The sequence below is a fragment of the Erithacus rubecula genome, assembly GCF_903797595.1.
Source record: "Erithacus rubecula genome assembly, chromosome: 3".
NCBI lineage: Eukaryota > Metazoa > Chordata > Aves > Passeriformes > Muscicapidae > Erithacus > Erithacus rubecula.
Window position 1 is genome coordinate 121,477,944 of NC_136689.1, and position 23,853 is coordinate 121,501,796.

A 23,853-nucleotide genomic window follows, 5' to 3' on the forward strand; every position below is an offset into this window, starting at 1 on the left:
TTTTAAGGGATTCAGCTGCCATGGTAAGGAGTAACCAATTCATAAATCAAATAAAATGAAATTCCTTTTACTCTTCCATTTGCCAATTGAATGACATAGCTACACAGCACAGACATTACTGAGGTAACTTGTGTTCCTTGTTCCTATCCTGTAGCAAACTGTCCTGTCTCCTGACCAAGTCTGTCAAGCACTACGCATGCTCTAAGAAGCTGTAAAATCTCAGCAGACACAGATGAACACCTCACAAGCAATAACTTTCTACTTTAAATTTCCAAAAATGCCAACAGGCACTCTCTGAGAAGTTATCAAGAGGAGTATTACTGCTGTAAGGCACACTTCATTTTTAATATCAGGTCAATATCCTGCACATCCCTGCTTATCTTGAAACTTTCAACTAGTTTCTGTGATTAAAAACTTTTCCTGCATTTCTGCAATTTTGAATTCAAAAGTTCCTTTCCAAACTCTCTTTACTAGAAATGCCTATGGCCTGACCTAAAATATTTCTCTTCTCCTACTTCAAGCAATATCAAATCCAACACCAATTTTTTTTCACTCTTTTTATTTCCTCAAGTGCTTTTTCCATATTTGCATTCATGACTTTCTTTTGGCTTTAATTCTCTATCCTTTTTCCTCTAGTTCTTACAGATTTCACCTGTATGTCCTGCAGCTTCTCCCTAACCTCTATTACCTGGCTTATTTCCTCTCTCTCTCTCAAAAATTCTCAAAGACGTGAATAAAATACACTTTACTTATCTTCTAAACCACTCTGCAGGTTATTGGTTGGCCTATTATCCAAATTCAAACCTCTTCCTCAACCTTCTGCAAATTTCATTAGAATTTCATGAGTCAATATCTACCATAATGGTCTGGGATCTTTTTTTTAAACAATATGAACTTAAATCCTGATCTGGCTACACAATGAGTAGTCTGTCCTCTGCAAGATGATTTCTTCTCACCACTAAACCTTTCCAGTTGATATCAAGATTTCAGCTTTCCCAGCATATTGTCATGCATAAATCACATTTAGTAATCCTTCCCTGGATAAACATTTCTGGATTAAAAAAAAAAAAAAAAAAAAAAAAAAAAAAATTATAATACTAAATACTAAATTCGAAAGGGACAAATAAGCTAAATGTATAATAATAAAGCCTTTTCTCATTTCTTTATCCATCTACTCAATTACTATTTTCTCCTGGAACTTCAAACTCTCTTTAAAGCAGAGATCTTTTCTTACATATTGAGGAAGCTACAGGAGTGTTTTCAGCTTTAAAAGGACGATGACAATCCACATTGTAAGAATTCCTCACAGAGCTTGCAGCAGTAAGGAGCCAAAAGGGATCTCCACTGCACTGGAAACCTTTCCTACAATTTTTTAATAATATAAGTGATGCTTACTCAAAAAAGCATTCACTTCAAATCAATATTCTATTTGTAAAAAGATCACTTAAATGAAACCATGAAAATAGAGACTCCTGTTATTTTTAAGAACTGTGATTTCCTACAGACACAAATTATTTGAATGGTATATTAAGCTTCTCTGTATGTATTATGTATTAAAAGAAAATGGACATGTAAATATATATGTGCTGCTAATATTAAAAGTTAAACTGCTTTTCATATTGATTTAGGATTTTTATTATTGAAATATTTTAATATTAGATATCAATCACATAATATGCTTCTTACATGCAGATGATTATGTTTAGACAGAGGGTGATAATACATTTTGTTGTGACAAATGAACATCACATTACTGGGCAGATATTCATTTATTTATTTATTTTCACAAATTATATGCATGAATGGTTATATTCTAATCATTATTCTAGAAACCATCAACAATTAGTATTTCCAGCAGATTGCTTACATTATCAATAATATTAACTTTGGCAGACTGGTTCATTTTTTCATTGTTTCCTCCTTCTCTCCTCCCTCTCATTCTCAGTCATAAAAATGGTCACCAAAACCCACTGGTTTTTCCTGGGTTTATATTATTCTTTCTGAGCTGTAATGCAACTCTCTATCAGCATCACTATAAGCAAGAATATATACTTCCTTTTTGAATGGTTCAGTAAGATAGGCTGTAGATGAGAGGAATATATGAATAGAAATGCACTTCATTCCAACTTGCAGTCATGTTGTGGAATACAGAAGGGAAAAACTACTAGGCAAGTTTGAGGAAGTTTAGAAGAAAGTATTACTGGGCTACTTATTGACTTTTACCTTCTCTTGATATAGCTAATATCGTCTAATTACCACATTTTCTTGATCCTGATTCAAAGCTCATCCTGGCTGTGCTAAATTATTGTTCCTACCAAGTGCACTGCAGTTAACTTTCTAGGTGTTGGCTAAGTGCTAGTATTCATGTAAATATCTATAATCTTGAGAAATTGATAATTTTTTCATCTTAAAAACCTCTAAAAATAAGGCTATCAATAATTTTTTTCTCCAATGTTGCCTTACTGCTTTTCGTTGCATTTCCCAGGCATACCTTTTAGAAATGAAGAAAAAGTTCTCCTAATGACAAAACTCAGTTTTCTGATAGCCATTCTCAGTACTTGAGCAAGGCTGCTATTGAGAAAAAATGTCCCATGTTGAGACTTGCAAAAGTCACAGAAGAAGGAATTTTTCTTAAACAAATTACTAGTGAAAAATGGTACGTTCTCTAGAAATAACCTGTGGTATTACTCCCTTTGTAATGTTCTGTGTGCTAAAAGAAATGAAAATTATCTAAAATTTTCCAATTAAGTTCCAAGGCATTTCCCAGTTAGCTTAGGAAAATATGACATTCAAAATTTCCTAGCAGGTAGCATTCACTTGAATACTTGATTCTATTATTATGTTTTTACCTCTTTGGTGTGCTTAGGTATTTTATTTAACATATTTTTGTAGTTTTCTTTAAGCTTATACAGTTCAAAATGTTTTCATTTGATGTGTGAAACTGGGGAAATGGTTTAACCAGTGGGAAAAAAGAAACAGATACTAAAGTTACTGGGTTGGTGGGGAAAAGTGAAGCTTTAAGGCAAATGTGAGCTACTCTAGGATGTTTTTTATAACAATTATGCTAAAGCTTGCATAAGAAATTTTGTTGTCTGGCATGGAAACTCTGCATGTGTCAAAGTAAGTATGCTCAAACACAATCAGCAATGAAGTGCTTCTTTCTTTGACTGTTGCTACAATAGCAAATTTACCCATTACAGAGTGAGGACAAACTTGTCCCTCTTTCAGAGAAAGAAAAGCAGCAGCTTTCTTGTTATCTAAATTGGTAATGCTCTTGAACAGCATGGGCTTGACTGTCAGAAGAGTAGGGAACTTATAAGAAAATTTTGTGATCCCTTGGAGTTTCTGAAAATCAGACTATACCAGGTTCTTACATAAACAGTGTTTTCATGGGCAATTTGTTTTATATTAAAAAAAAAGATGAACACACACTGAAAATTTGCAGATGTCATTTTTTTTGAGGAAGATGGTGTTTGGGCAATAGTTGGCAAGAAGAAGATAGACTGAATTGAGTATCAGTGGTCTTTGTAGCATTACCCATCTAAAGGAGCTATCAGATTTGAAGAATCTTGATTTTTTCCAAAATTTATTCATGCTCAAACTGCTGCTTCAATTTCAAAGAAAATAATAGGATTTATTTGGATGGCTTCATACATCTTGTCTCCATTTACTTACAAAATATTCAATTCGCATCCAGCACAATAACTGAAAGTTATTGGCAATTGCCAAAAATAAGATCTTTAAAAACTTAAAATTTAGAAACATATCCTTCAAAGACATTTAGCATTAGAATTATAAATGGTTCTAGGTATATAATTTCTGTTAAGAGCAATTGCATTTTTATATCTCATGATGACAGTATTTCAGGCTGGATTGTGTCTTTGGGCATTATCCTGCAATGGAAGTAATTAGTGATGGAAACCAGAAGGAGGATCATTCCCACGAACAGTTTTCCAGGCTTTTTCCTAGTTTGCTAGAGGGAAAGGAGTGTGCTGCTGGAGTCACAAGATGCAGGGTACTCAGAGACCTGCAGCAGGGCAGAGATTTAGTTGAGTGTCAAACACAAAACCCCAACAATCTTAGTGCAGCTGGACTAAGAAAGGTGGGAAAAGGGGAATCTATCTACATGGTCTCACAAAGGTGATTTACCTCAAAGAAGAGCAATGGGATGTTGTCCTAAAATATAAAACTTGACAAGTCGGAGACGGAGAAAATAAATTTTGATTGTGAAAAAGAGCTTGTGTAAGGATAAAAAATAAGAGAAGATTAAGTAATAAATGCTATTCAGAATGCCAATATATTTTTATCAAACTGACTGGCCTCAAGTTACCTGATGTAATTACACAGTAAATCTTCTCTTGTCTAGAAATTCTCTGCATTTATGAAGGGCAGATAGGATGGCAGAGGTGAGAGTCAGACATGCTCTATAACAAATTGCCTTTCCATTAAAAAAAAAAAGTTAAAATGTATATGATTTTATTTTGAAGGATTTTTTTAACCTGTAGTTTGCCTAGAGCCTGACACTGAATGCTTAACACTCTTAAATAAAATTTCCAATCCTCTCCAGGACAACACATGAATAAAACAATATACACAAAAATCCTCTAGCTTTCAGCCACACTATTGACTGCAATCACATCAGATCTTGTTAACTAGCTAAAATTAGCTCCTGTTCATAACTAGAATGCAGAGTCAAAAAAAAAGATATAGAATATGTGATGCAGGTGCTCCTATATCCACATATGGATATATGTGCATTTCCTGCATGCAAAAAATTGTTTATGATCAGTTGAATGCCAACCACAATTTCTTTTCTTCACTAAAATCCTGGATTAAAATCATGTATGCAACCTTATTTCAATTCTTAGTGAACAACCATAATGGTAAAATCCAGCTGTACAGTCATATATTTATTTGTTCATCTACCCTTGCCTTATGCAAAACACACAAATGGTACTCAGAATGCAAAACAATGCCCTGTAGTAAAGAAGGACATTGTATGTAGCTCATGTCTCATTCACATCTCTGAAAACTGAAGCAGCTGAAGGCAAGAAGGCCAAGGATTGTTGTTAAGTTTAGGGAGATGAACGCTTGGGTGCTAAACTGGGTTCTGACTCACTCAAAAGCACATTGTGGTTGCTGAATCACTTAAACTCATCTTTAAAATATTAATACATGTTCGTTCATTTTACGTGCTCGTTCTGAACACATGGGAACTGATTCACAGAAGATAAAGCTCCTCTCTCCTATTGCTTCCAGCGAAGACAAGTTTCTCAGTTTAGATTAATTTTTAAAAATGTCTCCAATTCCATTTCTCAAATTACCAGAAATTTGTGGTGTTCTTTTTTTTCTCTCACTTTTCAATCTTCTGTATCACATATTCTATTTTTCTTGAGTCACTAGTTGCTCAGGCAAGGGCACATTTTCCAGTGTTGTGTCTGATTAACCCTATAAATATGCTCTCAGCTTTCAGTGCCATCAGCGCCAGCCATTATTTAACTCTGGCCAACACAGCACAATTAAAACAAGCAAGCAAGCAAGCAAACAAACAATACCCACTTGTTTAAAAAAGAAACAAACTAAAAACAAAACCACAACCCCCCAAAAGTATGTTTTGAATTCTTTTTCAACAGAAAGATTGAAAGATGAATGGAGCAGAATAGATGGTGCCAAGCAGTGAATTTGGTCATAAGCTGCCTTATCTTGCACTGTTCCCAGACTTGTTTACTGCAAAACTCACAAATAAAGACATGCTTATTATAAGTTTTACTCTTAAAAGAACACACTTAAAGAGAAAAGGGCAACCAGTGTGAAATCAGGAAAGATGTTTAGGGTACATGAGATTCTCTGTGATTTTTAACGCAGACTGCACTTTTCATTTATGTATACAAAATAGCATGTGAAAATTGTGAAACTTCTTGTTTGCTCTGTCCTCAGATCGAGATTGTTTCAAACAGCACAGTTTCAAACATGCACTGAAAGATTGAACTTTACACAGAACAAAGCATTCAGTAGTTAAAAACTCCTCCCTCTCGAAAAGCTCTCTCATCTGACAAAAGCAGGTAAAAACGGCTCCTTGAAAGTGTTTCCTATTTTTCATTCAATTTCCCTACACAGTGGGTGTATCATTCAGGTACTTTATCTGCTCTTCTTTAAACAGAGCTGCCTTGCTATTATTCCTTCTGTCATTTATTACTGAACTTTTTAACCCTCATTCTGCTCAGACGCTTGGAAATTTCAGATGAAAAGGTGGTAAAAGAATTGAGTTATCTGCACTGTACAGATAAATACAGCATCTTAAAAGAACTGTAAGAGAGGCAGAAGGAGAACAAATACAGATTTTTGTTAAAATTAACAATACATCTGCAGAAAAAAAGCAAGAAAAACAAATGAATAAAACCCCTTTCTAAAGGAACATCTCATATTTATCACATGAACTGGAGTGTACTTTAAAAATGTGAAGTAATTCAACTTGATAATGTCTGAAGTATAGCAATTTAATCAAAATAAAGCAAACACAAATGGATTTAAATGGTGATAGCTAAATCTTTACTAATTTGAAAGTTTGAAAAATGCAGTTTTCTTTCTTTAATACTTCAAAAATATAATAATTGGCTCACTTCAAGTAATTCTTTCATTTAGCAGTTACTGCCGGTCAACTAATTTTTCCTTTACTGTTTTTGCAGTAGATATAAACAACATGGACAAACAAGCAAACAAACAAAAACACCTACCACAACCTTATAAACCCATAATTATACTGAATGTTCTCAAAGGGATTACATACAAAATAGCCATTAAATCAGGCTCAGACAGCTGTATCTTCAGAAAAGGACTACAAATTATTTTATCATTACTTTTATTATTACTGTAGCTATTTTTGCATCTGGTATTGTTTTAGCTACTTCTGCTAGGGCAATAGGAGATACCAGGAGCTTTTTGCACCTGTTTGCAACTTGAGCTCAGGTTTGGAGGTTGCTGAGTCACAGTGATGGATCTTTGCAAAGCCAATACCTTAGTGCTGGACTCCAACTATTTGTTTACTACCTGCAAAGAGCTTCTTCTTTATTTTAGGAAAGTGTAAGTGCACTGAAAGTGATATAAAAAAACCAAAAAAAATCCTGTGTGTTTCTCCAATACCAGCCCCAGTAGAAAGGGGAGAAAATTGTCTAAGCAACGTGCATATACAGCAACAGCACTATGCTGAGAGCACAGAAGTTTTATGCTTAATAAAATAAAGAATAATAAAGAAATATAATAAATATTTCTTAATAAAGAAAAAAGAGATTATAGACAATTAAGTAATCTCAGAATATATTTATTTCTGCTCCTTTGGGGAGGTTGAAGGGGGGAAGGGAGTGGTACTGCAAAGGTAGAGGAAAGGGATATGAAATATTGGGATTGTGTGGCATGACTAAAGTCTAACTAGCCCAGCACTGGCAGTCTAGTATAATATTTTGGGAACCTGAGGAAGCAACTCTATGCTGGTACCTAAGCAGAAGTGCAGAAGTGCTGGTTCATAAACTTTCTGCCCAGAATTCTTAGCTACTTTTGAGGATAACTCTTAATCATGCCACAGTGGAACTCAGTTGCTGTTCTGCAGAAGGTGTAAAAAATTCCAACAGACAACTTACTTGCAAGCACTGGATTGGTCTCAAAATTATCTAAGCGGTGCTATTTTTCCTTCTTTCTGAACTACATTCTTTTACTGTATCCTTTGTTGAGCACTGTTCATAATCAAGTAGGTGATGAACTTTCCCTCATTTTGGTGTAGCATTGAGTGTTCAACTGGTCTTGGAGGAAACTCCCAGCATGAGTGTCCAGAAAGTAGAAAGTTGACACCAATGAATAAATGCTTCCTCAGGTTCTGTGAAAACAGCATTATTACAAGCTCTTTCTTGCTTGTTACTTATTCCAAACATGTACTCCTGCCAAACCTCTTGCACCTCTTGTACCCTCTAGTGCTTACTTCATTTTAATGGATTGTAAGGGGAAAAGTGAAAGAAGCATACTTTGGTGATTCCATAGGTAAAGCTAAGGTTAAGTTCTTAAGAACCAGTTAATTTTCACAATATTTACAATGCTAGCTATAAGAGAAAGTAATTAATTTACATTTTCTGATCTCCTCAGCATCTGATCTGATCTGGAAGCTGCCCCTAAGCCTTGTACCTTTCAATATTTACATCCAAATTTGCCTAGTCTATCATAATGACTTTTTAATTCACTTACAGAACAACCAGTCAATACGTACACATTGAGAAGAAGAACACACATATTTGCAAGCTTACCTTATTCCTAGTTCTTGGAATCTACTGAACAAATAATATATAAAATATATTGTCCAAAATGCACATATTCTGATCCTCTGAATGTGTCAACAAATAATTTACAAGTCAGATCTATTGCATAACTTTGGATTATTAAAATACCATCCTTTAACTTTTGTTGTTATTTCAGGAAGAAATATGTGCTCAAAAGTATGCAAACAGTAATGGAAACTGAAAAGCAACAACAAAATAGGATTATTCTTTAGGCCTTAATTCTGAAAATATGTCTTGATGTTAATATAATTTCAAAAAGCCTTTGTCATTCAACTGTATTTTTACATGTAGTACCTAGAGCTACACAAAATTGAAGTGCACCATCCAAGGAAATACACCTCCCACACCCAAAATCTCAAGACATGATAGTTTGTGATACTATCATGACAATATGATTGCTTTCATTGTCATATGTACACGAAACTTTGCACAGTTAAGTTGGTTTTCACAGTAAAACTTCCAATTTCTTGTAAATTTTATTATCCTTAAGGACTTCCTTTAGTTTGCTTGTCTGTTTGTTTGTTTGTTTGTTTGTTTGTTTTAAGCCTTCTCAGATGTACAACTCTACTCCTGGGAGCCAAGCAGAGCAGGGGGAGAAAATTATGAAATGCCAAAACAAGTCCAGAGCCGAAATAAAAAGCAAGCAAGAAACCATAATTAGTTATATATATTTTTAAACTGTGGCCAGTGTTCTTTTTATACTTCATAAAAGAAGTTGAGAGCAAAGAAGAAAGGGAGCATTTCTTTTCATTTTCTGGAAACACTGGGGAAGAGATATAGGACAGGAAAGAGAGAAAGAAACAGTCAGGGCAAGGGAAAAATCTTTGTGTGAGGATGCGAAGAAGGCAGGCTGGTGCCCTCACCAGTCTTTTATATAGCAGGGCATCCTCTCACTGGTCAGAGCAATTTTTGTAGTGTAATAACCTGACTGTATCTCTTGCTTCCTAACCTGGATGAAAAGACACGGGTTCTTAAAAAAAAAAAAAAAAAAAAGTGCATTAAGAAAAGGCAGGGAGGGGGGAGTAGGAGTAGGGGAGTACTGGAAAATACTGGCTGGACTGCTCCACTACAGTGCCTGGTTTACAGATGTGCACTCCTATTCCTCTGTTGATTTATCTCTTGTGGCTCTTCCTTCTACTGTTGAAGCAGTAAATAAGTAAGTTTGTGGGTGATTGTCAGCTGTGAACATTTTGGGGGCCAGTGAAGTGAGGACACAGCCGAGGCAGTGGGTTGTGGCCTGGCAATGCTGAGCAGGTTTTGCTTCAGCTGGAGCCGGAGCAAAGCTGCTCTCAGCCTCAGCCGCCGCTCCCTGCGACTGCTGCGTTTGTTAATAAGGAGACAGGCGAGGAGAGCTAAAAAGGGAAAAGCAAGCGTCTTGAGGGAACTCTCAGCAACAGTAGCACACAGTCTCCTCCAGTGTATTTTTTGTACGTTAAAGGAACAGGGAGAGAGAGCTGCCACCCGGCCAGCCACGGAGCTGCTCAGGGCCGCACCTGAGAGCGGCGAGGCTGGACCCCAAACGCTGCCAGCACTGCGGGCTGTGGTGCGGCGGGAGGCTGCACAGCGGGTCACCCCGGCCGGAGCCCACTGCCCTGCCCACCCTGCGGGCTGCTCTCGGGAGCGGACCCCGGGCGAACGGCCCCCTCCGAAAACACTTTATTCCCACCTCGGGCAGTAACTTCGTGATGGGAGGCATCAGCCCTGCCGCTGGAAGGACGGGAGGAGGGAAAAGCCGTGGCAGCTGGGCAGAGGCCCGGAAACAGAAGCGTAAGGGATGGGACCGGCGGTACCTGTCCTCTCCGCCGCCGCACATGTGAACCGCTCTCAGACACGGGAGCAGCGCTGCTCAGACATGACTGGGCGCACCGCGGCTGCCAGCCCGGCGCTCGGCACGGCAGCACTCCGAGCTGCGGGCACACGGAGCAGGAGCGGCACAGGGGAACCCCCCGCTCCCCGCCTTGCACCGGCAGCAGAGCTGCCCTGGAGCTGCCGCGACAACAGGGGATGCCCCTGCCTGCCTTGTGTGCCTGCCGGGGTACTCCGCGTACCCACGCGGAGCCGAGGCTGCGGGAGGGGCACCCCCGCACACTCGGGGGAATCGGGGCTGGCATCCCAAGCAGACGGCGAGCCGGGCAGCCGGGCTACCCCTGCCGTGCGCCCACACGCGGTCCCCCCGCCAGCAGTCCCCATCCCCCGCCGGATCGGCGGGAGGACTAACCCGGGCTCACACGCCTCGGAGCCCGGTGCTGCACCGGGGCCGCCGCCGGGGGCACCTCACCCCTCACCCGGGCCAACCCCACTCCCGGGGGCGAGCGGCACCGCAGCGGCGGGGAGGGCAACAGGCGGGCGGTGTCAGGCGATAACTTCGCGCGGCGCCGGCGAGCAAGTTGCGCTGCGCGCAGGACGCGCCCGCCTCCGCACCCCGCCCGCGCGGCCGGCTGCGTGCCCGCGCTCGGCGGCGGCGAGGGAGCGGAGCGGAGCGCGGGGGAGCGGCTGCTGGCCGGGGCAGCGGCGGCGCGGAGCGGAGCGGAGCGGGCTGGGCTCGGGCTGGGTCCGCGCCCGGCGCCGCCGCTGCGCCCTCCCGGCTGCGAGTCCGCCCGGCTCCGGATCACGTGGCGGTTGCCGGAGGCAGAGACTAGAGAGGAGAGAAAAAAAAAGCGCCTCATTCCTTCTTCCACCGCCATACTGTATTTTATAGTAACTCTCATTTTTATTCCTCCCTTTTACTCCCGCTCGGTGAGTACCTTTCCGCTGACATTCTTGTCCTCCTTTTTTGTCCTTTTTTTTTTTTTCTTCCTTTTTTTTTTTTTAATTTTTTTTTTTTTTCTTCTTTTTTTTTTTTTTTTTTTTTCTTCCTCTTTGATTATTGTTTAAATGGATTTGATCTTTTGCTGATGACAAGTTTTTTTCCTAGCATGCGATGGTTACTAAACTGTGAGCAAAAGGTGCTGCTGGGGCCGGGAGTCACTGGGAATGAAAAATGATAATATTTATAACACAGACTTGCCAGTCCAGCAACAACTGATATACATTTAGTAGCTATATATCTAAATATGCAACTGGTTTTGTTGTGGCACAGAAAAGCGATGTGAAATATGATGCTTATTTTTTAAAGATAAGAGAAAAGGCATGTTTCTAACTCTTTTTGCAGAGGATTTTTTTCTGGTGTTGTTTTATTTTTATTTTTGGTTGTTTTTTTAAGGGCTTTTTTTTTTCCATAAAGAGATGGGAATTGCAAATGCATTTTACAGCAGTGTTTACACAGAGTTTGTAATCTTGCAATACTGGTGGAAGCCACAGAGCAAGATGTTAATTTTATTATTTTTGTTACTATTTCTTTTTTTCTTTTTCTATTTTTTTTCTTTTTCTTTTTTTTTTCTTTTTTCTTTTTTTTTAACAGTACAACCAGCAGGGTTTTTTGTTTTTCTTCTTCTTCAGTTTTTGATGCCTGTTTATAATGTCAAACTTTTCTTGCAGCATGTTGCAGTCATCATTTTTAAATACTTTTTTTTCCTCCCTCAAGATAACAAAGCAAAACAGAAAGCCAAAGAGATGATCCTTACTTTTGCACATTTTGCACCTTCACTTTTTATTCTTTTGCCAGCAGTGTTTTATGATGGTTATTGTTATCATGATGCTGATAGATATATACATATATACAAATAAATACATTTTCAAATGATGGCAGTGGAAGGTTTTCCTGGAGAATGAAGTGCGGTTTGGTTTCCTTGTCAACGGAAGATGAAGTGAACAACTGAACATCTCCCCAGTGCAGGTACTTCATCTCCTTGTAGGCGTTTCCACGCTGTGTAAATTACATTGTGAGATTTTTTTTTTTCTAAAAGAAATCTCCTTCCAACCCTTTTTAAAAGTGTCTGTGCAATACACGTGAGGACTGGACTAAATATCTCTGCCTTGTGATTGCTTGGATGTGTGCAAAATATTGTACTAATTGAGCCTAGGCTGGTTAAAGCTGAAGAGAGGTGTTTTATGTGCTGTGCTGTATAGAGGGGAAGGCAGCTGGGGAAAAAAAAAAAAAAAAAAGAGAATACAGACACCCCTCCTCTCCTCCTTGCATTTAAAAAAGCCCAAATAAAAAAAAACAACCAAAAGTGAAGCCCAAACCGAAACTGGATGGGACCTTGAGATCCTCATTAGGAGCACAGATGCTCACAGGACTTTAGACAAAAACAATAGCTCCGGCCCTGTATTGTGGTGACTCCTGTGTTTGTGTGTGTCTGTTTAAATCTATCCATTAGGAAATAGCTGTGGAACAGCAAAGGAGGCTCCCTCGGAGAGCTGGCTCGCTGCCACATGAGGCATATTTTGTAGCCCTAAGGGCAGAAAACCCTTATATCCAACTTCTGCTCCTCATATTAAAAAGGCGTAAACAAGGCAGCAGGTCGCCTCTTATGACTCTAATTCATTGGGATGGAGATTAATCAGAAGCTGATATTTGCTTGAAGGTGTTTCGTTTTGTTTTGATGATTAATAGTGCCACTAGCTGACAGGGAATGGGAAGCTGTTACTTTCCGTGATGGTTCCTGAGAGTTCAGGATTGGAGGAGAAACTGTTACTTTTCACTGAGAACACTTAAATGCTTAACAGAGGCTGCCCCTGATGCACAGACAGGATATTGGTTCTGTAAAACACAATTTGGAAAGATTTTTCCAGATGACAGGGTGGGTTGGTTTGGGGTGTGATTTTTTCATGGTTGTTTTTTCATTTTTTTTTTCCCTCCAGAAAGAAATATGGTGTAATATTATGCTGTAGTTCAAATGCTGAATGTTCTTTGATGTTCTTTGTTGTTTACTTTATTGTGATGGGATTGCTTACTGTATTTTATGTAAAGAACATTTTAAGGATCTATAACTGACTAAAGATGCATCGTGTATCAGATGTGGAAACTAAAGTAAGTTGCAGGGGATATATTTCTTTTGTCACTGTCATGTAAGTAAATATAGTTCATAGAATTACAAATGGATTTAGAAACTTGAGGGTTCTAATGCTTATGTTTAAATTCTTGCAATGTAGCAGCTTCCTTTAAAGTAGAAAGTATAAGAAGTTTATACATCATGCAATTAGTCATGCTGAAAAACAAAAAAATTCATTTGTCTTTGTAGAAATATAACTATTATGTATTTGCACTGTTTTTTTTTCAGTTTTACTGTAATAAAAATATTTTGCAGATATTTATTTATGACTTCTCCTCTGACATGTTAAAATACTTTTGGCAGCATAACAGGGTCAATAATTCATGTGTCTAAAAACTGTTTGAGATATTTCCATGATAGATTACGATGACTTTTCTAAAACAGTTATGATCTGTTGGGTCATTACTCCACACTTTAAAAAGACTCAGCCTACTTATTTTTTCATGATTTAATTAAAAAGCAAGTCATTAAAAACAAGAGATTGAAACTTTATTCTCCACCCCTCTATTTATTTCCATCCCTCCTTATATTTAAATGAAGTGTTTTCTTTAAATTATGTGCAACTCCCAGTAAGCAAAATATTTTGATGTTGCTAAAGCACTGAAATAAAGTAACTAGGCTAGCAGTTTCCAGAATGATCCTTTTGTCCTTTCTTTTAATATTGCAGGTGTGTGGCGTGAGTAATTTTGTACAGATAGTTGCTGAGTAAAGAGCTAATCCTGCTCACCTAGTCTTATTTTGAAGTTTGAGAAAGTGCATTCTTAAAACTTTCTGTTTAGTGCCCAGATTTCATCCACAAAGCACCTGTTGTCTGAGTAGTATGGTAATTAATATACATACATTTCATTTGCAGCAGTCTGAGGTTGTAGGAGTTCATGTATACCAAACAGCCTTGGGACCTTAAAATAGGAATAGGAAGGAGCAGATTTTGAAAGAGGATCCTTCCACCTCTGTGCAGTATGTGGGCTGTAGAGTAGGATTTGGGTTGTGGAATTGGTTTTGGCTTGGTGCTTCTATAGTTATGCTGTGACTAATGTTGAAAGCATATTTTAGAAAGCCATAGTTAGTGTCAAAGAAAATTGGCCTTTTCTGCTTTTGAGATGAATAAGAATTTTGCCTACAAATTGCAGCTTTGTTTCTACAAGTGATGATATAATGATATTCCTTATATAGTATGGGATATAGTCATACTGCCCCAGCTCCTAAAAGTAATGAGTGTCCAGACTGAAATGACATCTTCTATTTTTCTTTACCTCTGTTTTGCTATTCAGAACAGCATAAGGATTTAAGATACCTTTATAAAAAGTGTAAAGTGAAATCTTGGGAAGCAGTTTTTCTTTTCTTCCTCTATAACTATTATTATGAATATTTACTTCCAAATGAAAAAACAGGTAAACAGAAGTGAGAAACTGTGTGGCATTCAGTGTGCTGACTCATGAGTACATGGTTTTAGCTGCTGTAGTGACCTGAACTGGCAAAAGAAGACTATGTTCTTACCTTTTTCAACATGGGAGATAGAACTAGAGTGGCCTGTGGAGTCATGAAGTCTGTTTGCTGTGATACAAGACTGATCTTTTTATTTTGTTCAAATAAAAAAGCTCTGGTTTAAATTTAGCTGGGGTATCACTCTCACTGCACCTCTTGAAGGTGGGTCAGAGCCTCACTTTTCATGATTTTAGAAACATGATTTCTGTCCTAAATTTATTTTCAGACAGTTTATTTTCCTTTTTTTTATTTTTTTTCTTTTGTGCCACTGCTGACCTTAAACAGTAAGGCTTCTTCTCCGTGTCTTTGCTCTTCAGAGTATAGTATATTTATTTTTAGAGAGCAATTGCAGCTCATTTTCCCTCATGATTTCTGGGCTTAACTGTGAGAGTTTTCCAAAAGAGTGGCTGGTGCTAGGAGGGGATGTTCAGACAGGCTCTGCCCAAAATCATGCTGCAGCAGAAACAGAGAAGCTGCGTTCAAATCCCCTTCTGCCCAAACTGGTCCATTCTGCTTTCAGCTGAAAATATGGCAGTGATTTCTGGCTCTAACATCAACCCAAACATTTCCACCTGAAGCCACACACACAGACCTGCCTTCTGGTAAATGGGGTTTGCACCATGTAGACCTTCCCCTCTCTATGCCTAACCAACATGAATTTCTTTGGTTAGAGTATAACAGGAAAGAACTCTTGTTAATTTCTTCTGCAACACTGTTTTTTAAACGCTCAAGATTTTTCTACAGATTGTCTTAGTATTTTGTGTTCGTACCAGGGAAGGGAAGGTGAACAGCTTTGAGGTGATGCCATATCACAGACTATCTTTTCTCAGGAATGAATTTGAAAGTTGGCTATGGTGTTGTTAAAAATTTTAACCTTATTAGAGCGTTTGCAGGTTGCTTATATCTTAGGTCTCTAGTCTTCTAAAGCATTGTTCTATAACAGTTATTTTCTTTTTTATAGTGTAATTTTCCCTATTTTCTTCCTTCCCTGCATTTTGGGTTTTAAAAGATAAAAAGAAAAAAAAGCTTAATAATGTTTAGAGTATAGGATTATAAAGACCGATAGATCTACCCTCAAATGAACGTTTTGACTTCCCTTGGTTTAGAGGATGTGGTGCTCTGTCAAATTCTGAAACCAAATCCTGTACATTTTAAGTACTTGCAGAATATCTGAACAAAAGGCTGAAGTTGAGTATTTACTGATGAAAAAATTATGTAATCTGTGACACTACATGGTAATCCAGTTTGTAGCTCCCTTAAACTCAGATCCAGACTGACAGAAGAAAACAAAATGCTGCTTTGGTATATGGTATGAAGTTTAAAATGCAACATTTTGACCTTTGTTAAGGTCCATTCTTATGTTATGATCTTTAAAAATTACAGGAGTAAAATGGCTTAAAGATTATTGTTTTGCCCATATACACATTAAAATAATTTGTACCTTTATATGCTCTTTTTTTTTTTTCTATTTCAAAATGGCACTCTAATCTCTATAATGTACTTAATCTTTCAAAAGCATTTATACTGCAGTTTTGGCAGTATTTTCTGAGGAAGTTTATTTTTGCACAGTGAAGTGTGATTTTTCATCTCAATGAATCATCTGCCAACAAGTTAAAAAAATAATCAAGTAGACCTCCAAATTGCTAATTAAATTTCAGGTTGCTTAGTGTGAATAAAATTAACACATTTTTATTGTTGTGATATTCTGGAATAAAAATGTATGATGGATAGAATCATAGAGAGAGATTTTTAAAGATTCTTTTATGTGATACAGAATTAACAAAACTCTTACATTGATTATCCTTTGGGGTTTAACCAATACTTTTTGTTGACAGCTAAAAGTTTTACTTTCTTTGTTTTGAATTTATTAACAGACCTGTATTGTCTGCTGCCTCTTGACAAAAGCTACAGAGTTAATAAGTTTCCTCTCTGGTACATCGCTGTCTCCTGGCTCCTTGCATCCTGGCTGGCCTGCCAGGATGTTGGGGCTCAACTACTATGCAGTTGCATTTCCATTTCAGGAACAGAGGGTTTTGGGGTTTTTTTCTGATGCAGTTGTTTCATTGTAATGGTGGTAAGCAGAATAATTTATATTCTGCCTTGACTGGCAGAGGTGGAATTCTTATGAGTGATGACCAACAGCCGGTATGAATGTGGTGGAATATCAGTGGCACTCGCCAGACTCTCTATTTTTCCTTTGCACACTCACAAGTCTTTGTCCTAAAATACTCAAAGGTCTGATTAAACTTGGTGTACACCAGTGGTCCTTCCCAGGTGGCCTTCTCCTGATGTCAGTGATTATTGCCTGTACTGCTGTGTATTCTCTGAGTAACCAAGTGGAGCTCTGATAACAGCTCACGCTTCCTGTAGTTAATTTTATGGTCCTCTGAGAACAGCTTGCAGTCCTTTGGATTGGCAATAGCTTATAAAAGGCAGTACAGGCCATTATTATTGTTATTTAAAGAACAACAGACCACAAAGGTTGCAATGATAACTCTTGGACCTCGGTGATTATTGAATAACCTGGTGAAAGTCAGGTCCCTATCTTCCCACTGTGCCCCGTACCAGAACCTTTTACTTCAGCTGTTCAGTCACATTAGTTCCCTTCTTCAAGGTCCTCCCTTACATGTGCTTTATGGTGTTCATGGTCAACAAAAATGGGATGTCTGGCACAAATCAAGTATTAATTCAATTCTTAATCTGACTGAAACAAGGCTAAATTTGTTCTGTAGGGAAGCATTATATTAGCACAGTTCATTCAGTAAAAAGGTGTCTCTGTTTCTGCTCAGTTTTGCATAGAAGGTGAACAGGAACTATAGTCAAAGAGATATGACACATCTTGTTAAATCAGGATAACTTACAGTTTTCAGGAGGCACTGCACATGCATACCTTGCATGCAGTATTTTTAGACTGACTGGGTTGGAGTTTCTGTCTCAAAGAATTATATTTGCGTGATGTTGGCAATGCTGGGTTTTTTTTTTGTTTTGTGTTATAATGGAGTACAAAAGCACTAAAATATTTGTACTGTCCTAGATATGTTGTTTTCTAGAATACAAGTGAAAATAACAAAGATACCCTTGTGAATTTTTGCACACCAGGCCTGCACTCTGAGTTTACTGCATGCTGACAGCTCTTCTTGTGGGTACAGGGTATGAAGGTATAATGATAACAAAACTTCCTCCTTGGGTACCTTTAAAAGGGATTAATGCTACAGTTTTCTAAGTAGGACGCACACACACACATAATCAGTGCTACCCTATTCTCATCTTGTATTTGCCACTGATTTCACAGGATAAAACCCAACACTTGAAGTATTGCACAATAGGTCAGTTTTCTAATATGCTCTCTGTTGCATAAATTCACATTTACTTTGTTTTCTTTCTCTCAAACTGAAGAAAAAGGATGAAATTAAATTTCCTCCTGCCTATGCAATTTCCAGTTAAATAGGAGTTCTTTAAATGATACAGTCACAGGATTGACTTTGGAGAGGTTACCATCTTCTGCTTGGGCATTTGTAAGTTGTAGACAATTAGTGTACATTATGAATAGTTAAAAGAGAAACTGCATTTATGCCACTTCGGCTTTAGGGGGGTAGTTTATCAGGACATTGATGCTATTTTATTGTTTATTATTTTATGAGAAAAGCATACTGGATTACCATTTGTCAGCATGTGCCCTGCTCCAGTAGGTGCTGTAGAAATGGAAAAGTGCAGAATTAGGCCCTGGTGCTATTAAAATTAGTGATACATATGCTGGTCAAAATTTCATGTCAAAACATTATTTTTCCTTTAGATTTTTGATAAAGTGGTTCACACAAAAGGCTCTATTCATCTCACTTAACCTTGCTGTTTAAAAAATAGGTTTGTAGAACTAAGCTAGTCATCATTTTGGCCATCTAAAAGTTAGTCATTGAAGTCTAACACAGTTGCTCAAGGCTTTGTAGTCAATGGAGATAAATATTCTCTTCCTGCAGAGAATTACAGATTACATCCCAACAGAGGCATTTATGGACAGCTGAGATGAACAACCTTCCTAAAACTCCTCTCTCTTTGCGCTGATGAGAGAGAACCTAGATGGCCCATTTCAAATAGATTCCTAACTTTTTGATGGATGAAGTTAAAGGGGATGAATCGCATGCTCCCCCACCCTCTACTTCTTCATTGCAACCTAATTTCACAATGAAATATTTGGTTAAAAAATTATTTTTTAGCCTCTAGAATCTTCATTGCTTTAAGTTTTCACTTGAATTTATTTTCAGCTTCTCCAGCAATTTTTTTCACAGAAATACAAATGTGTTTCTAAATATTTTTGAATCAATTCCAGGCTATGACAAAATTCCTAGGAATGTCTAGGCCAAGATCACACATCTTTTTTGTACTGCTCCACCCAGTTTTCTGATTTTTTATAAAGTGATCCAACAACAACTGATCTTTCAATGAATTCTTCTCACAGACTTCTATTCTAAAACCCAGGGACTTAGGCTGTTGGAACAATCATGGACTTAATTTGAAAAACCTTTGAAAGTCATCGAAACAGAAGAATTATGTGGGTGGCAATGGATTCAGCTAATTGTACTGTATATATGAATCATTGTATGATAAATCATTGTATTGAAACTGTAAAATGTTGTTTAGTTTGTGAGCTGAGGTCATCCAGGCAATATTGGGGAAATATTTGCTATTGATAGCATGCTGTTGCTATCTTCATGTACGTAATTGTTTTTAAATACTCCAGTAAAACCTGTACTTCTGAACAACGGACAGATTTTTGTTTTCCCTGTCTCAGGTAATTTTTTAGAGAAGACTGAAATTTTATAAGACTGTTAATGTCTATTGAATCAGCTCTTTGAAACAGTTTACTTCAGTGCCCTGCTTCAGGTCTGTCCCAAGTCATTGTGTGTAGCAGGATGCCAAGCAACAGCCAATTTGTGACACTACACAGTATGTTGAGATATCATCCTTTTTTTCCACTAATTATGAATTCTGCTATTTCATTCATGCATTTAGACTTTCTGTAAGATTTTCTACAGGTACTGAAATACATGAAATTGTTTCCACCATGGGTTTGGTCGTACTCTTGGCCTAGCACTAGCTGGGTACCTGTGCAGACATCATTAAACTGCTCACACAGTCCATGTTTTTCACTGACAGCATAGTATGAAACCAAACTAAGGCTGAATCCAAATTAGAAATAAGCCATTTGGTATTATGGGAGTAAGCACAAAACTCAGCATAGTGAGAGTTAATTGCCCAAATACCACAGTGTTACTACCATGATAAATAAGCTGCAGCTGTAAGCTCTAGCAGCTATAATATAATGGTTTGAACAGACACAGAAATCTTATGGACTTGTAAGAATTCAGAAGGGAAGTTAAAAGTTGGATTTCTCAGCACTTTGAAATAACTGCTTCAAATAAGCACAGTAATATTCTCTAGGGATTATAAACTGTTAGCTGCAGCTATTGTGTCACGTTACACACTTCACCACCTCTTGGTCTTTGTTCTTCACATTCTATTTATATTTCAGACCTAGGTGTTTTGTACTGTCCCTCAAAAATGCATTGTCTGAGCAGTGTTCACATAAAAGAGATTTACAAGGATAAAAACCCTTTGCTGACTTCATGAAGTTTTTGCCTATTTTCCTGCTTTTCATTTATGCACCATAACATTTCCTTTTTCACTCTTGCATCTCTGCTCAGAGTTAGGAGCACAGTGTTGTCACAGCAATATAAAGGTCTCATGACCATAGATTGTCAGCACACAGAGAGGCCCAGCTGAATTTCTCAGTGAGGGTAGTGCATATAAGCCAAACACAAATTCAGTGTCTCTGGTTGCTCTGCCTGCTGCTCTGGGTGAATAGGTAGTCTGGGCATATTGGCTGAGGATCACACTTTTGTAGACAGGCTTGTGAAAGGCAAGATTACAAGAAAAATAATTGCAGTTCCGTTTAAGGAAATAAACTATTTCAGAAATGCCACATTTATTTATTTTTAATTTTATGTACAAGTTAATGTCATGTACAGTGTGGCATTTAATCTCAGAAATTAAAAAATGGGTTCAGAAATATGTGATGCTTGGTCACAATGTTGTAAATACTCATCATAATCAGTGTAGGACTGGCTGCTTTAAACTCTCAGATGTTTTAAGATCAAAGACAACCCAGCTATAGAGACCTGTGTCACACTGGTCTGCATTGACAGAGGAAAGTAAATTTTCAAATGCTGGGTGTGTTAATTTGAATTTCTGGATATTTTTTTTATCATTTACTTGCAATTTTTTAAAATTTCAGACTTGTTGGATTTTACTTCCTGCTTTGGACCTTTCTCCTGGAGTCAGCACAGCTCAGGAGGATGAATGAAAGGAATCAATAGGAGAGGGATGGAAGAGGGGAGAGGAGTAGAGAGAGAAGGAGTGGCAGAAATAAAAATGGAGAAAAATTCCCCAGTGAATCAACTAAGGCTCCAGACAATGAGGATGTTTTCAGTCCCCACTCTTCTTTACCTTCTGCTCTAGCTCAAGCTTCTCTCCCTCTCTACTTTAGCTTTCATTACCACTAGAGATATTTCACTAATTTCATTTTTTTTTAAATAAAGAATGAAACCACAACAATTAAATTGTTGCAAACAAGAAAACATACCCATCTTCCCACAAAACATAACATGACACAATTCAAGTAAGTGGTTCTTGGAGTAGGATTATTTTCCTCCTAGTAGTCTTATATCTTTGACTATGAAAGAATTAAATGATTTCATAGTTCAGGAGCGGGACAAATCTTAGATTTCTTGTTGCTTTTATGCCCCACTTCAACCCTTTAAATCAGTTTACACACGACTCTGTGTTTCAGTTTTGGTCATGTTTATTCATTCATCAGACTTTCCACTCGTCTTTATTTACTTATTTTTTACCTCCTTTTCTTTCAAAGCTTTATTTCCATGGGTCTTTCTTACTCCTTCTTTTAATGAGAGTATAAACTGAAAACTATTTATATTCTTTAATTAAGTTTGAATTTTGAAGTGTATTGTTCAGCTTTGCAGTTCAAATGCTCTCACCAGAGTAAAGAATGCTATCTGATATTTTGACTGTCAGAAAAAATGCAGGGACCCCATGGCCCAGTGCTGGTCTGGCTCTTGGGTTGGTCCCAGTGTTGTGTCTCTTCCCAGCTGGAACTAAGACCACTGTGAAGGTGGAGGGCTCAAAGGACACTTTTTAAAAAGCATCTTTTCAGATTTCACAGGTACTTGCTTCCTCTCAACTGTTCCCAGGAATGCCTTACATCTCACAAGGTGGCTTTGGAGTGTTAACAGAAACAATAACTGCTCTTCCTAAGAAAGTATTTCCTAAATCTAAAGCTTAAATTGATCATGTGTCTCGCCTATACCAATTTGCCTGATACAAAAGAGGCAAAGGTTAGCTATGAGTCGATACAAAACAAGACCCAGTTGTAAATTTGAAGACTTAGTTCTTTAAATAGAAAAGGCTAAGATTTCCCAAGTGCTTTTTAGATACTATAATCAATTACAGAAATTGAGTGGAGAAAGGTGTTAGATTTAAAAATATTCTGGGTGGAATAGTATTTATTACAGATGCTGGTGGAACAGGTCCAGACCAGAACAATTGGGTCCAAAAGCCTGAAATAAATATTATATCCTAAAAAGACTTTTAGAAAAAAAATCTAAATATTACAGGTCAAATGCAAACATGCTATTTAATAAATGAATAAATAAAAATAACATAAACCTGCTAGAAAGCAATTACTTCTCTTAGGGATTTTATGTTTAAGCATATGCTAAATTTTATTAACATTTAGGAGAATTTGATTTTAAATTTTCTCAAAAGATGAACTACAAATTAATGCAACTGAGCATTGCCTCATTACTTGACAGGAAACGTTAAATTTTGTTACTATTAAAGTCAGCCTGATGCATTGTTTTTATGTGTTTAGAATTTGATTATTTTTGCTCAATTTACTGGAGTCACACATTTGAATAGCAAGTTTCTCATGTCAGAGGGGTTGTCAGAGGCTCTGAACTTGGTATTTCCAGTCTCTGGGCAGTCTCTATGAAAAGTGGGAGCCCTTTGGAGCAACTTGGTGAATACCCAGATCCTCCAGTGAGCTGGACTGAGAGGTGTGAGAGGTCTTCTCCTTCTGGTAGGTATTCTGAAAACCCTGGTGCTGGTGAGCTTGGTAAGACTGCACACACAAGCAAGATGAAGGAGCTGTGCAAACAGATCTGAGGCAAATGTTTTGCAAAACACAGGTGAACTGATGATATATTTCTCACAGACTCCAATCTTTCTCTCATTTCTTGGTCCTACCATTCTATCATCTCTGCCACAAATATTAGATATTTTCACTTTGTAGTTTGCTTTGCAACACTTGTGGAATAAAATAATTTCATATTGCAATTGCCATTTCACTTCAAAATGTAACTACTGTATAATCCATAATTATAAAATTCTTTTATGACCAGCTCTTTACTCTTATATTTTACAACCTTTCGGTGCATTCGTAAAGTATCTTTATAGAAGTCTAGTAATAGAGTTGGCAACTTTGATTCTAGGGACTTCCTAATGAAAACTTCAAAAGCTTTGATCCTTTCCTGAAAGGGTAATGCTACTGAATTATGTTTATAAACTGTCTCTTTCAAATTAAATTGTTTGTGACCTCTGGAAAGTGATATATAATGTATGTATTGGTATTGGTTGCTTCATGTATCATGCATGTTTTGAAATAAAGTTTTAAAAAAAAATTATTATCCTGACATTAAATTTCACCACTGAAATTCAAAGAAAGATTTCCTAATTATAATACTTGCCACTCAACTGTTGCTCACACAGAGCAACAAGCTATTCTGCCAACATTTTAAAACTGAGAAAATAGTGAAAATTTTGAAAATCAAGAGAATTTTGGCCATGTAAATACATGTAGAGTTAAAGGCCTGAGTTCAGCATTTTTGTGGAAGTTTTATTGTGTGTGGAATGTAGATTTCTGCATTACTGATGGTTTAGACAATCATCTATGTATCTATAGTAATTAGTGTGCATGTTTGCAGTCTCTATTTGGCCTGGAAAACAGAATTGCAAACAAGGCTGAATGAAGGTTGCCACCATCA

General features: G+C 37.6%; 1 protein-coding gene across 6 annotated transcripts in view; it reads left to right on the plus strand.

Moving 5' to 3' along the window:
• The first annotated feature begins 10,825 nt into the window (after nucleotides 1-10,825).
• Nucleotides 10,826-23,853, plus strand: part of RALYL (RALY RNA binding protein like) — a 365,270-nt gene continuing 352,242 nt past the window's right edge. For 3 of the 6 annotated variants that reach the window (XM_079300394.1, XM_079300396.1, XM_079300392.1), the window contains exons 1-2: nucleotides 10,946-11,057; nucleotides 12,010-12,096. The gene's annotated coding sequence lies outside the window, so the exon portion shown is untranslated. Of the gene's footprint in view, nucleotides 11,058-12,009; nucleotides 12,097-23,853 lie in introns of all 6 variants that reach the window. The other 3 variants (XM_079300393.1, XM_079300391.1, XM_079300397.1) reach the window with 3 other exon arrangements.